The sequence below is a fragment of the Paramormyrops kingsleyae genome, chromosome 7 (genome assembly GCF_048594095.1).
Source record: "Paramormyrops kingsleyae isolate MSU_618 chromosome 7, PKINGS_0.4, whole genome shotgun sequence".
In the NCBI taxonomy this organism is placed as follows: domain Eukaryota; kingdom Metazoa; phylum Chordata; class Actinopteri; order Osteoglossiformes; family Mormyridae; genus Paramormyrops; species Paramormyrops kingsleyae.
In genome coordinates this window covers 12,899,056-12,913,288 of record NC_132803.1, presented here as the reverse complement: position 1 = coordinate 12,913,288, position 14,233 = coordinate 12,899,056, and the positions used below count along the sequence as shown (strand labels likewise).

The 14,233-nt window shown below is 48.4% G+C and overlaps 1 long non-coding RNA gene across 1 annotated transcript; it reads right to left on the bottom strand.

The window, feature by feature from the left end:
• Positions 1–3,036: 3,036 nt before the first annotated feature.
• Positions 3,037–7,235, bottom strand: LOC111842241 (uncharacterized). The gene is made up of 2 exons (XR_002837858.2): positions 7,197–7,235; positions 3,037–3,469 (listed from the first exon to the last, which is right to left on the bottom strand). It is a non-coding gene; the product is annotated as an uncharacterized lncRNA (long non-coding RNA).
• Positions 7,236–14,233: the final 6,998 nt, after the last annotated feature.

Below are 14,233 nucleotides of genomic sequence, written 5' to 3'. Positions count from 1 at the left end.
AGAATGATTTCACAATGTCCTCAGCGCACAGTTATGTATTTACGCTTGGCTGCTGACCACACACAATGAATAACCATTTCTAACAGATGTACGTGCTTCCGTTTAATGGCATTACGCGTAATTAGTCCTAATTCTCTGAGGAATTAAATACTTTTGCACAGGGCAATTAACATAACTGTTGCCAGGAGCTATGATGGAGCTAAACAAATCACTGCACTCAGTACAACGGTGGCAGTAAGATATCGTCCTAATACTGTCCGTGGATTTTTATTTATTTTTTTGACAGCGAGACACCGGCATTTTCTCTGATTTCTGACCAGCCGCCTTGCCGAAAAGGCGAAATACGCAAACCCCCCCCCCCCCGCCCCCCCCAGAGCAGTTCGCCACCCAGCAGTTTAACAGGCCTCATTAGACTCCCATCGCTCAAGGCGGCGTATTATTCAGGGTCAACCGAGGTGCTGGAAAAGCAGGGAGGATGTGCTTTGCGAGTTGCGTGGAAAGGTCACACGCACATTTCACTGTCAGCTAAACGCGCTATTGTCTTTAAAATATCACCCCTAAGCGCCTTGGAAGGCACCGTGTTTAAATCAGTTTATTTAAGGTGTTGTCAAATAGGTACAGTTATAAACTGAGTCACTGACAGATCACTTTGAATAACTCACTACCTCAATTTTCTTTTTTTTTATTTATTAAAATTTAAGGATTAATTATGTCAAATTTTCATTCCCTTCAGAATATTTTTACATGTCTAAACTATATCTTTTGTAGGAACATTGGATACCATCGTGCAGGGTCTTTGTTGCCAGATTTTTTTCAATTGCTGCTGGAGAAATTCATATTATTTAAAAAAAAAATAAAAAATCTAAATTAGGCACCGCAGGTCACATGAGAAATAAGATGAAATTTTTGCCCAGGGTGTGTGGAGGTCAGGAGAAGGAACCGATATCTGCTAGTAATCTCATTTCAAAGTGTCCTGAGATAGCTGGAGTGCAGCTAAAAGGAGGTTTCACAAGGACTCTGCAGGAATCTGCAGGCTTTCTGCGAGTCTTTGAATAAAAAGCTAATTTCTCACAAAATAAAGCAGAAACTAGGATTGTGGTAAAGAAAAAGAAGAGCTTCCTCTGGATCAGCATCTAAATTTAAATTTTGAATTTTAGTAGCTTAAGCTGAAACCATTTACCAAATAAAGAAAATCTTCTCAATAAAGAGAGAAACACTTCGCCTTTTCAGCAAAAACCGACAGTTTGACTACTCCCCAGATGTAATTTTCTACGTATGTTTTATTGAATTTTACAATGCATAAATGATATTTTCCTTCTGATGAACATAACTGGAAACAGGTCAGTCTGGGGATGGACGGTCACACCCAGTGTGGCTTTTCCTGTGTTCCAGAACTCGGCAGATTAATGAAAGTCAGCGTCTGTACAGAAAACAGCATCGCCTGGCTTCTGCTGATAAAAATGAGCCTTGGACTGTAAAGTGGCCCAATCGACAAATTATCCACACCTGCGAAAGGCCACCTGATGTTATTTTATATCCAAACATGGATTTAAATTAATCAGATGGACACAGGGACGATCCACAGACCCCACAGCCTGGGTGAAGCGATCGGGAAAACAAAGAAGTGAAAAGCAGCCCAGGCGAAGCATTTGGGAAAACAAACGAACGAGAAGTGGCCTGGCTGAAATGTGGGGAAAACAAACGAACGAGAAGTGACCCAGGTGAAGTGTGAGGAAAACAAACTGACAGGAAATGAGCTGTCATTATTTTGTTTGTTGATGTTTTCCTTTGTAGTGCTTATGTCTCTTCATGTGTTTGTTGGTGGCATCGATGCCACTCCCTCAAAGCTCCTCATTTTGATGCGAGGGCCAGAATTTGCGAAAAAAAGAAAAAGAATGAATTCATTACAGGGCAGAGTGAATCCTGACGTCTGGAATGGGGGGGGGGGGGGGGTCCCATGTGCACAGCAGTCTTCAGTTCGGTGTGAGGTATAATCTAGCCGCTCATTATCTGCGCGGAGGCCCCTCTGAGCACTGCTTTGGGTGATAATTACGATCAACCCGAGTCCTTTTCTCACCCCGGGGGGAAGTTAATTTCTGTTCATATCGGGGGCATTAATAACGACGCTGCAGATTGACCAGTAGTCAGTGCTGGCCCCTCCCCCCTCGTGGCCTCCTCCAGATTGTTCTACTGAAGGTGTCTCGCTCCAGGCCAGCATCGGCTGCCGTCCCGGTCCCTTAGCACTGGCGTTGGCTGGTAATACAATTTCCTTTGTCGCTTGGCGCGGATTGGACCGGCGTTCCCCCGGGTCATAACGAAAGCACGGCGGTCTGATTTTAATCATCGTGGCTGACCTTCATCAGAGCCTTCTCCCTCGGCCCGTGTAGCCGACAGCGCCGGACCGCTCGGGGCTTGGGGTCCAGTGAGCATCTCTCTCATCCCTCACAGACATAGCCGTTGAAAGCCCAGCGCCGTTCAGATTTGTCACCTTGCTTTGTTTGCTGCGTTCTGTCCTGTCTGGATGTCAGTCTTCAGTCTGGCTGCTGTTCCCACTCATCCGGGCTGTATGTGACCTTAGACACAGGCAGTTTCTGTAAATTTATTTAGCCCTACAACTTCTTTTTACACAAGAGCTGAAAGAGAGAATCTTATTTTTAGATGTGATATACTGAAGTCTAAATAATTAAGGACCTGATAAGTTTAAAATCAATATAGAAACATGGGTTTTGTCAGTATTAATGTTTCCATATTGTATGGCTCTGCATGGATTTTGCCAAAGGTCCACTACCCAATATTACTGATCTGGAAAAATGTTAATTGACGCAATCCTGTATAATAATTTTGGGGCTATTTCTTTTAGGGAAAATGAATTAATTGACCTGGGGTGCATTTCCTGAAAGCTTTGTAATACTAAGTACTTTGTTATCTTGTACATAAGATCATTCGTTAATTAGTTAGTATTTCTCGAAATCCTTTGCGACTAAAGTAGTTTGAAATTTCATTCATATATGAATAAGTGATCCAACCCACATGATATTTTCTATATTCTTCTTTATTGAGCAACAATAATAATACTATTTGGTCAATGTTGTTATTCACAATGAAACATTTGAAGTGTCTATGAACTGTCATTTTGTGTATCATGTGGAAGAGTCCTTCACACAGTCATACGAGTAACCTATTTACAACTCTATCCATCTGACAACCCACGGACACTCACTAGAAAATCTACTGCAGACTCCTCACAAAAGCTAACACACATAAACAGTTAAGTATGCAAAAACATTAAATGTCCATCGGGCATCTCAGTAATAAACCACTAACAAAGAAATACAGGCTGGCTTGGGGCGAAATAACGAACCTCCTTGGTCTGGTGCAGGATAAATTGAAAAGGAAGACACCGGAATTTTGCCCTCAGTGCACCGTGCAGCTTCTGACAGCTCTCTGCTCCTACGCCACTGGTGGATTCCTGCAGATATACAGATGTACAGGGCCTGTGTCCTGCATCTCTGCATGCACTGATCACATTTCTGTTGCACCGTGCGCACAATTACATACAATATCCAGCGGGAGGGGATGCCTTGTATTACACTTAAATTGGTTTTCATGCCATTGTGGGCACACCTGGAATTGTAGGTGCAGTGGATGAAACCCTCAACCCCATGCATATCTGCAGCCCCTTGAATCCCACCTGCACCTGTCGAAAAGGGTTCTTGGCACTAGACCTCAATGTCCAGGTGATATGCAACCATCAAGGACATTTTACAGACATTGTCGCCAAGTGGCCTGGGGGCACACGTGATGATTATATCTGGTCCAGCTTTGGAGTGTGTCAGATGGCGAAGGATGGTGTATTCGCTGGTGCCTGCCCGGTTACTGGGAGACAGCAGGCATCCTCTTAGCAAATACCTGCTGACTCCAGTGTTGAATCCCCAAACCGTGGCTGAGGAGAGGAATAACGCCGCACACCAAAGAGACACACTGCTCTGGGCATGTGGAAGGGGCTGCACAAGTCCTCAGGGGCTCTAAGATTTTCCCCTGAATGCTGCAGTGCTGTTATTCTTCTGTGCGCTGTGCTGTACAACATTGCAGTAATTGTTTTATTAAAATGTATTTTTGGCCACCTCCTCCATATGTTTCAACTCTTCTTCTGAGAGCCATTGTTCTTATTTTACAAGGAAGCAACATCACATTCTCAGCCCATTTTATATAATTTCAACTAGTATATTAATTAATTTTGGTCTTAATTCTGTGTGCTTTCATGTGTTTTTATAGATTTGTAATGTTTTTTGTTCCTGTTATCGACCATCTGCGTTTTTCTCACGCGGGGGGAGCCAACAAAGAACTACTTTAAGTCTGTTCATTAAATCTCAAACAACAAACGGTTTTGGGAAACACGCAAATCCCATTCGTTCCTTACCTGCGTCGTTCATTATTACATTCATTATTTGCTAAGATTGTTCGTTTTCGGGAAACACATCCCTGTTCATTTTTATACAAGGTCCCTTTCTGCACCAAAGCACTTAACAGAGACTAAAAGCTTGCCAGTTAAGATGGCCGCTTATACAACAGAGGTCAATGTTCTCCATTACAGGGGAAAGTGATGGTCTCGGCTCTGAATGGACAAGGACGCAAATGCCGGTCTCCTTCAGCTGGGGGGTCTCAGGTAAATCAAGCTGCCCCAGACCGCCCGGCCTATGAGCCTAAGTGGCGGGGGCGGGGGGGGGGGCTCCCAAGGTCACTAAAGTCTGACCTCCTTGTGAAAGGCGAAAATGGCTTTGGTCAGCAAATTAGGTACCAACCCCCCCCCCCCCCAGCTATTATACACATCCCCTCCCAGGGTCACACAAGGTGAAATGGAATGGTAGTTAACCTCCGACCCACTGAGCAAAGCCGTATTTGTAACCCCTACACCTTGGCCCTATTGCTTCTGTATAAAAGGACTGTCAGCATCTCCCCCCCCCCACCCCTGTCACCGATCTCAGCCATTAGAAACTAAACAAACCCAGTGAAACCCCCAATAAAGGGCAGGCTCCCTGTTTAATGAGGGGGACTGTGTCTGTATGCATGCATATGTACACACAGCGGGAGCACTGCAATGAAAATCAATAAATACTAAACCAAGTGAGTCAGTTACCAAAGTAATTTTCCATAATGGCTGCTGTTTACCACTATAAATATGCGCATACAGTGAATTCGCGGCACAGGGACGTGAGATACGGACAGGCAGCCGGAAAGTTCCCCCGCTCTCCGCAGCCCGCAGTAATTAAGCTGCATCACAGCTATTCATTTGTTCAAGGGTCTCGTAAACAAGCCAGTGAATAAGGTGTTTCGCTGAACTATGAGAAGCATTTGAGCTTAATCGTGGCAAGAAAAACTGTCTCAGTACCAGCTGCTTGCTGTTATCGTGGCAAATCAGGCCGGCGATCCCAAAAAGTGCAATAAGAGCCGCAATAGCAAAGCGACCTGCATAAACATCGCAAAGTGGATGAGGAGAGAGTGGGGGCTTCGTCAGGCCCAGCCCTGCTGCCGTTAGCGACCCCCTGAGCGCGAGCGGCTCGACCAATCGGGGCCGAGCACCTGCCGTCCACCCATTTATCTTGGGTGCAGCTTCTCAGCAGGAAACCCAGGGCATTCTGGGAAGGCCGTAGGTGTGCTTTTTTAAGGAGCGGGAAGTGTGGCCACGGCGGCAGTGCTCCTGAGGGACATGCGGGGGCTGTTCGTCATTCCACTGGGCGTCCTCGCGGCGGAGTCACCTTGTGGTGGGGTTTCCATCCCAATGAGGTGTGGGGGGGTGCTAGACACACCTCGACTTAAAACATTCAGACTCCCTCCTCCCCACCCCAATTACCAAGCCCTTTGTACCACTGTGGAGTCAACAAGATATTGAATATTTTAGTAATAAAAGTGTGCTTTTTATAATCAGTGTGCTTGAGTAAAATGGAATACCATATTCATTATTCAGGCCCGGTTCCAAAACTTGTAATAATGTCCCAAAAGGCCTCATTGCTTATGTATTTTATGGATTTAACAGACAGAGATGGTTCCCAAAGCTGACTAGGATATCCTGAAACAGGCACGCGAGATCAGGGGGGTCCTACCGCACAGAGCTCAGCCTGTGCAAACATTCTAATTAAGCGATGTTCAGCTGGATCCCCTCTGCTTCAGGGGTAACATGAGGCAGCTGGGGTGAAGCATGAGGCAGCTGGGGTGAAGCAGGAGGCAGCTGGGGTGAAGCATGAGGCAGCTGGGGTGAAGCATGAGGCAGCTGGGGTGAAGCAGGAGGCAGCTGGGGTGAAGCATGAGGCAGCTGGGGTGAAGCATGAGGCAGCTGCCTTCGCGAACAGACCCGAGTGTCCCTGCAGCTCGAAGCCGGCCCCGTGGCCACCTCTCCTGACAGCTGGAGAGTGAGTGCCTCCAGTCAAAGTGCTGGTTTAGCATTGCTCCCCCACCCGGGTCTACGGAACAGAAGCACCCAGGGGAGGCCGGCGAGAGAAACTCCCCGAACCGAGATGGGGGAGCTCGTCACCAGTCAGCCTGGCGCAGAGATCGTCATTGTATTAGGACTCATTACTGCTAATAATTACTGTCAGAAATCCTGCAGGGCGTTTGGAGAGGTAATTATCAAAGATGATAGAGGCAAACCTCCCTGCCTCCACTAAAACAGGAACAGCAGGTGAGCAGGACTCAGCATCAGTGGGAACGCGCTGGAAAAACGGGGGTCCGTGTGACCCCTGACTCATGGGGCCGCCAGCCTGATTTCCCTCAGATCAGCAGGTCCCTGTAACTCTGCAGTGCTGGGCAGAAGGGTGTTTTATTGCATTGTCTTTGATACAGGCGGAGGTAACAAATGAGAGGCATGGCTACACCACAGCCCACCCACACCGTTACTTCACCTGATAAAAGTGTTTGTAATGTTGCCGGTTGTGTTTTTTTTTTTTTTTTTTAAAGGGTGTTATTTTTTGGTCTGATGAAAGCTTTTGTTTTCTGCAAATGCAACTTAATGATGTAAAACCAGGTCAATCCGTGTTATTTTTGTTTCCACGGCTACATTTTGGCTCTCATTACTTTGTTCGCTTGCAGCCAGACTTTCCGTGACCTCTGACCTCCCGCGAAGACTGACGATGTGGACACGGCGGCGGTGGAGCCCGCGGCCGGGGACGCATCCTTTACCCGCGACCATCCACTTAATTCACCTTGAGTCGCCTGACAGTGAAAAATATGGCGCTGGCTGGTTGTGGCCCGGCTCAGCAAGGCTGACGCTTTATCGCCTCCTTGTGTACGCCGTGTTCCACCGAGGATCCAGTAATGACCGCCATCCATCAGAGGGGGACACTTTTACTCTGCACAAAAAAAAATATATGTATTAATTATGTCTCTATCCTGCAGGAAGGGGAGAGAGGTCTGGTACGGCCTGCTAGAGCAACTGGAAAGACCGGAGAGGCGGATTGAGATGAACCGTGGTCCGGAGCGATATGTACCATAGGTAGGAATGCAGACCACAGGCACAAGGACGGTCTGGAGCGAGACGGACTGCGGCCCCAGGGCTGGTCCAGAGTGAGACGCACGCTGGGTGGGAATGATCCAGAGGGAGATGTACTGCAGTGTCAGCGAGCTGTGTGTTTGCCGCTTTGGTCAGTGGCGTCACGGTAAGACCACTGAGCCACCGGGACGGCGTGACTGGCCGAGGCAGGCGGCTCATGTGGCGGAATCCGAGATTAACAAACACGATGCTTAACCCAAACTGGGTTTTACAAGACTCCCCCCCCCCCCTCCAGGTGAGGGGGTGAAGGGTATTTATAAAAAAAACAAAAAAACTAGCCTACATTTATTTTCAGACCAGCTTTCTTGCATGGGGGGTCACCTTCCATGGTGTAAACCGCATGAAATCAAAGACCACCCAGCTTGTCGCCGATAGAGAGCTCAGTCACAGCCCAGCAACCTCCCCTCCCCCACCACCAGCTCGCAAGGAGACCCTCCCCGGGAAACAGTGTGACACCCAGGCCCTCTCCCAACTCCCCGATTATAGCCTCGCTCCGCCATACCACAGCATACGCTGTTTTTTTGTTGTTTACACTGGGGACAGAAGGACTTGTAAGAATGGAGTAGGAGACTATGGGGTTTAAAAAAATATTGCAGATAATTATCGTTGCATTCGTGCCATTAAATTGTGGGGTAATTTGCGCTGTGGGCTAATCTGTTCTTTTTAATCTCTGTCTCTAAAATTGGCTTTGAGACAGGAAGTGAGGGGGCACCTCAGCTGCTGTCTGATGGAGTCGCTCGTATTTGTACCCGTATGCAACAGACGATTTCTCTCAGTCCCACGGAATCAAACGGGTCAGCCTCTGCCTTGTTATGGAAGCCTGTTAAACAAAGACTGAAGCATCCGTCAAAAATCAATCAGCGAGCAGGCTTGCGGGGCACACTCCCCCCGCGGCTCGGAGCGGGGGGTGAGCCGAGGCGCCTCAGCCAGCCCTGCCTCTTGTTTTGTGCTGTTTTTCAAGGTTTGCTTTTCTTTTCCTCACTTCCACTTTACCCTCCTTGTTATTAGTAAGTTTTTGCAAACTGAGGCCGGGCTGTTTTGGGACTGCAGTGTTGTGAAGCTCATATTCACCGCGTTCTGCTCTCCTTACTCACGGCCGCACTTTGAGTACATCTCCTCCCTATTTGTTTCATGCTGTTTTTTCTTGATACTTCCCTCCCCCCCCCCCCCACCCCGAGCTCAGAACTGGTGTCACTGGAGACCTACTCACAAAGTTCTGAACACTTCACCACTGAACAAAAAGTGTTGTTTTAATTCAATGGTGTGTTTCTTGCAGTGATGTTTTTTTAACATGCCTCACTTTAATATAATTAAACCAGAAGCTCAGGCAGGTAAGTCTATTCTGAACTGGCACGGACGGAGCGCCGTCCATAGGGGGAGTCTGGGTGTGTCATTTGGGTGTCCCTCTCAGCAGGACAAGTGGCTTTTGATCTACGATGGAGGAGGTGAATCAGCTGAAAGATCCTATCAGCACCAGCTAGATGAATAAAACAGCTTTGTGCACAGGAAAGGTACCATTCAGTTAGTTAATATTAATATTAAAATATACATGAAAAGAATGTCAAAAAGTCAGCAATATCCATGTATATTTCTTATTTAAATTATTCACAGAAAAAAGATTAATATAACTGTTATAAACCAGCTGTTTCTTTTAGCTTGTTACATGCAGTATTTAGTTTATGAGCAAAGTTCATTTTACCCTAAAAAGGCTTTTTTGACTGTAGATTATCAATTTCACTGGTCTTGTTACCCCCCCCCCACCCCCCCCCCAAAAAAAAAAAGAAAAGAAATTAGTCCTTTTTTGTTTCCTGCAGAAGCAAATTGCCTCTGGCAATTTTAAAAATAGCCGGGCAATTTTCAGGCCATGAAACAATGCAGGAACGTGGAAGCAGCCTCCTGGATCATCGTTCGTTAATTTCAGCGGGAAATGTAGAACGTGGCACTATGTAATTACGGCGCATATTAATGACGCGGGGGCTGGATTCCTGAAGGGCTGATCATTTTGTCAAAAGACGCAGCGAGCTGGAAGACGACGCGATCCCAAACGGAAGAGCCTCACCATTTTCTTCCAAGTTTCCGCTCTGTCACGCCTGGGGGGTGGGGGGTAGTTATTTCAGGAGCAGGTTTAATGAAGAAAAAAACAAGAGGGAGTGAAAGGATGGCAGGACTCTGCTGTCAGTGTGACAACGCTGAATCCCATCCATCAAAGACCAGGAATTCAACCCTGATCAGTTAGCCGCCTGTTTCCAAAAACCCGAGATCAGGAGGGCTGGGATTCACACACAGGTGTGCCGACGCTCACAGGGTCAAAGGGCAAAGGTTAAAATGCTGCCTATTCCCCCACAGGCTTGCAGAAGGGATTGCAGGCAGGCGGGAAACATCGGCACGGATCCACAGCAAACCGGAACATGGATATGGGAGATGTGGCAAGTGTTCTCCATCCATAATCCAAGTGTTCTCCGTCCATAATCCAAGTGTTCTCCGTCCATAATCCAAGTGTTCTCCGTCCATAATCTCACCTGACAAGGACACAGTGGGTAACATGGAAACATGGGTGGTGTATCTGCTATGGACCGCTCTACGGACCAAAAGGTTCTGGGTTCAAGTCCTGTTCAACTCTGGGAAAAATGTTTTTGCACCTTAGGATAATGGATTTCCTTTGTGAGCAACTAGCTGTAAAAATATATTAAAGTTATGAGGAATATATTTTAACAGCTATAAGCATTTTATGAGCTCAAATCATTTCCTGTCCTGATGAGTCTCCACCCCCCTTTCCCTCATGGCAGGTTCTACGCCTCTAAAATGGATATAGACCCTGGAGCAGATCGATAACCTTGCATATAAATGCCCCCATTGGCAGAGTAGTCTTTACCGTTTAATTTAACAATAATGACAATCCCTTTAACCCTCCAAATAAAGGTCCGGCTCCCGCGAAGAGCGCTGAATTGTAAAGCTGCCCGTTGAGTCCAGCTTCCCGACCTGCTGTGATCCAGCAGCGACTGAGAACCTGCCGTCCTTTTGAGTCGCGACCGCTCGCTCACAAAAGACGCAAAAGTGCAAGAGTCACGTGACTGACTGCTTCTCCACGTCCGAGTCCAGTTAAAACGAGGCTTTAAAAATATCGAATACTTTCCTTTTTTACGGAAAACTCACAACCAGCCCACTGTACCTCATCAAAACGGTACCTTATTAAACCTCAACAGTGCTGTTTGATTGTAAAATGTCAGGCTCATCCATGCTGCTTTTTTTGGACGTGTGTCCTGTTGTCATCGTTCTGAGGGGTAAATAACTGCCGTGTGACTTGGTGATCCTATATAGTGGGTCAGGAGGTCACTGATTTTATGGGGGGAGGTTTTTAATCACCTCTGATCATCTGAGATCGGGGTGGCTTTGCGCTGCACAGCCTGCTGTTCTTTCACTGCACCTCACTAAGTTACTGAGGCTCCGTCGATGCCCCCGAATCCCCACTCTGGCCTGACAGCCTGCGAAGACGCAATCCTCCAGCACGCACACATTCAGAGTGTGACTCCATCAGCCGGCAGCGACCAGGGGGAGTGGCGGGGCGGGGGAGGGGAGCGGGGGGGATGCAAATATGAGAAGTTGGGCTTTGAGTTTCGTCTTCGCAGCCTTTTTCTTACATAAATGTCACGTCTGAGAACCTGGGGGGAGCAGGCGCGGCGTGACAGCATTCTGCGGCTGGCGCCCCCCCCAGCGCTGATGGGAACACTGGCAGCCAGTAACCCTCGAGTGCTCTTTCAATTATCCACCCGCCTTCCTCTTGACAAAAGCGCCCCCCCTGGTTCCGCTGTATCCCGCCAGTCCTCCGCGCCTGTGAGAGAGATAATGACCCGTCTGTAAGCGGGGATGGGTGCAGGCGCACCTTCTCGCCTGGGGGGGCAGACCGTCTCTCCCGTCCATCTCCGCTCACTGCCGCGGCGCCCCCGTGCTGCGAGCTGGCCCCCCTCACACGCCGCGAGCTCCGCTGACAAAGCCAGAACCTAAAGTAAAATCAGCGCCCCCCCGTCACATGGCTGACAGCTCTATTATTGATCCCCCCTCCCCTGGACGACACCCCTGTATGACTCAGTTGTGCATTTCCATCCACTGACACGGAATGCACCAGCTCACACAAGGGGGGGCACAAAAAAATGAAAGAGACAGACAGAAGGAGGAATGGAAGCGAACGCAGCCTTGCCCTGAACCCTGCCTTTAAACACAACCCACGCTTCAGCTACCGGCAGACGCATAATTAACCACGCGAGAGGCTCATTGGCTCCGCCTACAACTCACGCCTCCTAATGAACGAGCGCTGCCGAATATTTAGCGCTCTCCGGTATGCTGGCGGCCCTGAGGTCTTAACACTGCGTTAAGCTTAACACGCTTCCTGAGGAACGTTAAATAATAATAATAATAGTAATAATAATAATAATAATAATTATGATAATAATAATTATTATTGTTGTCGTTGTTAATGATAAACAAATAAATAAAGACATTAACACAATCGACTAGACGAATTATGAACACAAAGAAAGTTCTGGAAACACCAGGATGCCTCTTAGCAGCTGGTAACGTTTGGTCGACAGCAGCGGGACGTCCCTATAATGGAGGGAGTGGCGAGGGGGCCGCTCTGGTTGATGGGGTGTGTCAAGCCCAGGTCATACAGCACAGACACATGCGTGTGGCACACTAAAGTACACGTCACGCTCATGGGCCCCAAGGTCAAACCAAGCGGCCACACAGCCGTACGATTATCTTAATTTCGGGTGTCTGATCGGGGGGCCCTTCAGGAGTGGCGGTGGGCCCCGGCAGGGCCGGCAAAGCCACGCCCACCTGCACGCCTCACGGCAGACCACCTGTCTCCCCGCACCAGCATATGGACGGGAGCCACGGATGATAACGACAGTCCTGGCAGAGAGTAGGGACCGGTGTGGCTGCCATCTGCCACCGCATATTGCTCTGAATACGAAGGACTCTTAGATTCACTGATGGGCAAAAAAAAAATAAAAATAAAGCACTTAGTCTGGCAGATTCCGGCTTCCCTGCCATGGCTCTGCTCCTGGACGCCGAGGTGCCCACCGTTGAGGTGCCCGCCATTGAGGGGCCCACCATTGAGAGAGAGGCTCTCGCCCATCAGGCGTCCATTACTGCGCCTGTGTTTCACCCGCCATGCTCATTTCCTTTCACTAGCAGGACTAATCCACAGCGCGCCATCTTCCTGCTCAACTGCGGCGGTACGGTGGGCGAAGGGCCCATGAGGAGACGGATGCCGAACAGCCGCCGTCCCCCACGGTAAAAAAACGGCGAGATAAAGGCGCGGAGAAAATGACAGTTTGACGATCGTAGACAAAAACGTAATCATGTTTAATTTTAAGTACCGTCGGAAACAGATGGCTCATTTGCATAACCATGTACAACTGATTACACTTCCTGCTTATGATAAGGCAAATAATAGTTTTGATTTTAAACATTTGTTTTCTCAAGTGATACAGGACAGACAGTGGGGATGATTGTATTAGAAACTGGAGGAAGGTGCTGATGGGGAAGCTTACGGCAAATTGTGCCAGCTTGCCGTAGAGAAACTGGAATTTGAGCAGCTTAACGGCATCAAAAATACATACTGCGGCCCAAAATCCATGTGAATATACAATAATCCATATTTCTATAACATTCCAGTGCTGTAGCATGATAGAATGAGTTGGAAATGCCAAGCAATGTAAACTTATACATTTTTTAAAAATTCCATCATGCTTTTTTAGTGACAGAAACATTTCTGTCCTTCTCTGACGGGGCCACATTAATCATCCATCTGTCCCCCCGGAGGCTGGGGCTCCTTCTCTGGGAAGCCCACCGCTGCACCCCCCCCCCCCACCCACTGACACACGTCGCAGGTCCTGCCACGTTCAATCACACGCACCAGCTTAACGTGCTAATCCCAATTTCCTGCCCCAGCCATTAGAGATTCAGCATTAGCCCCGGTGACTCAACCTGGGGGGCCACGGGCAGCGGGGAGGTGCTGGACCGGGGGTCACTCTGGGCTCCGTGCTCCGCCACTGACCCACTCCCCAGACCGCCCGGGGGGTCGCGGGGCATGTAGTCAGCGGGCATGACAGACACAGACGCCTTGATCCGGGCGCTAAGCAGAGCCTCTGCCACGCAACCGCGTACGGCGAATCCGCCAGACAGCCGAGTGTGTATCGACTTGCCTTTTTGGCTCTGACCTTAAGATGAACCCTGGGCTTGGGGGAGGACTATACTGCTTTGCCAGAGTCTCAGCCTTTCCCAGCGAAGATCAAGAGTAAATGTGTGTCTCATGTTTGCTTCTGTTTCTCCGTCTTCCCCTGGATCGGCTGAGTGCCGCTTGGCCGGATCACAGGAGCACACGCCAAGATTTTTATAGCAGGCTTTCTGAAGATGTGCCTCTCAAGCCTTTTTTCCCATGCTCTGTCAGAAAGAGCTTCCTTAGTTAAAAAAAAAATCATTTTGCTTGCTGAAGTGCGTAGCAGATTTCATTTTAATATTACAGTACCTCCCCCCACCCCCCCTGCCCACCCCACAGAGGGGTCATTGGGTGCTCAGAGTGCAGCCCTCTGTGGGGTGATGGCAGGCGCCCACACCTGCACTTTTTCATTTTCACTTTCATGGTAGAGCTTGTGGCATTTGTAGTTTCATTTCTATTTTATGGAGGTG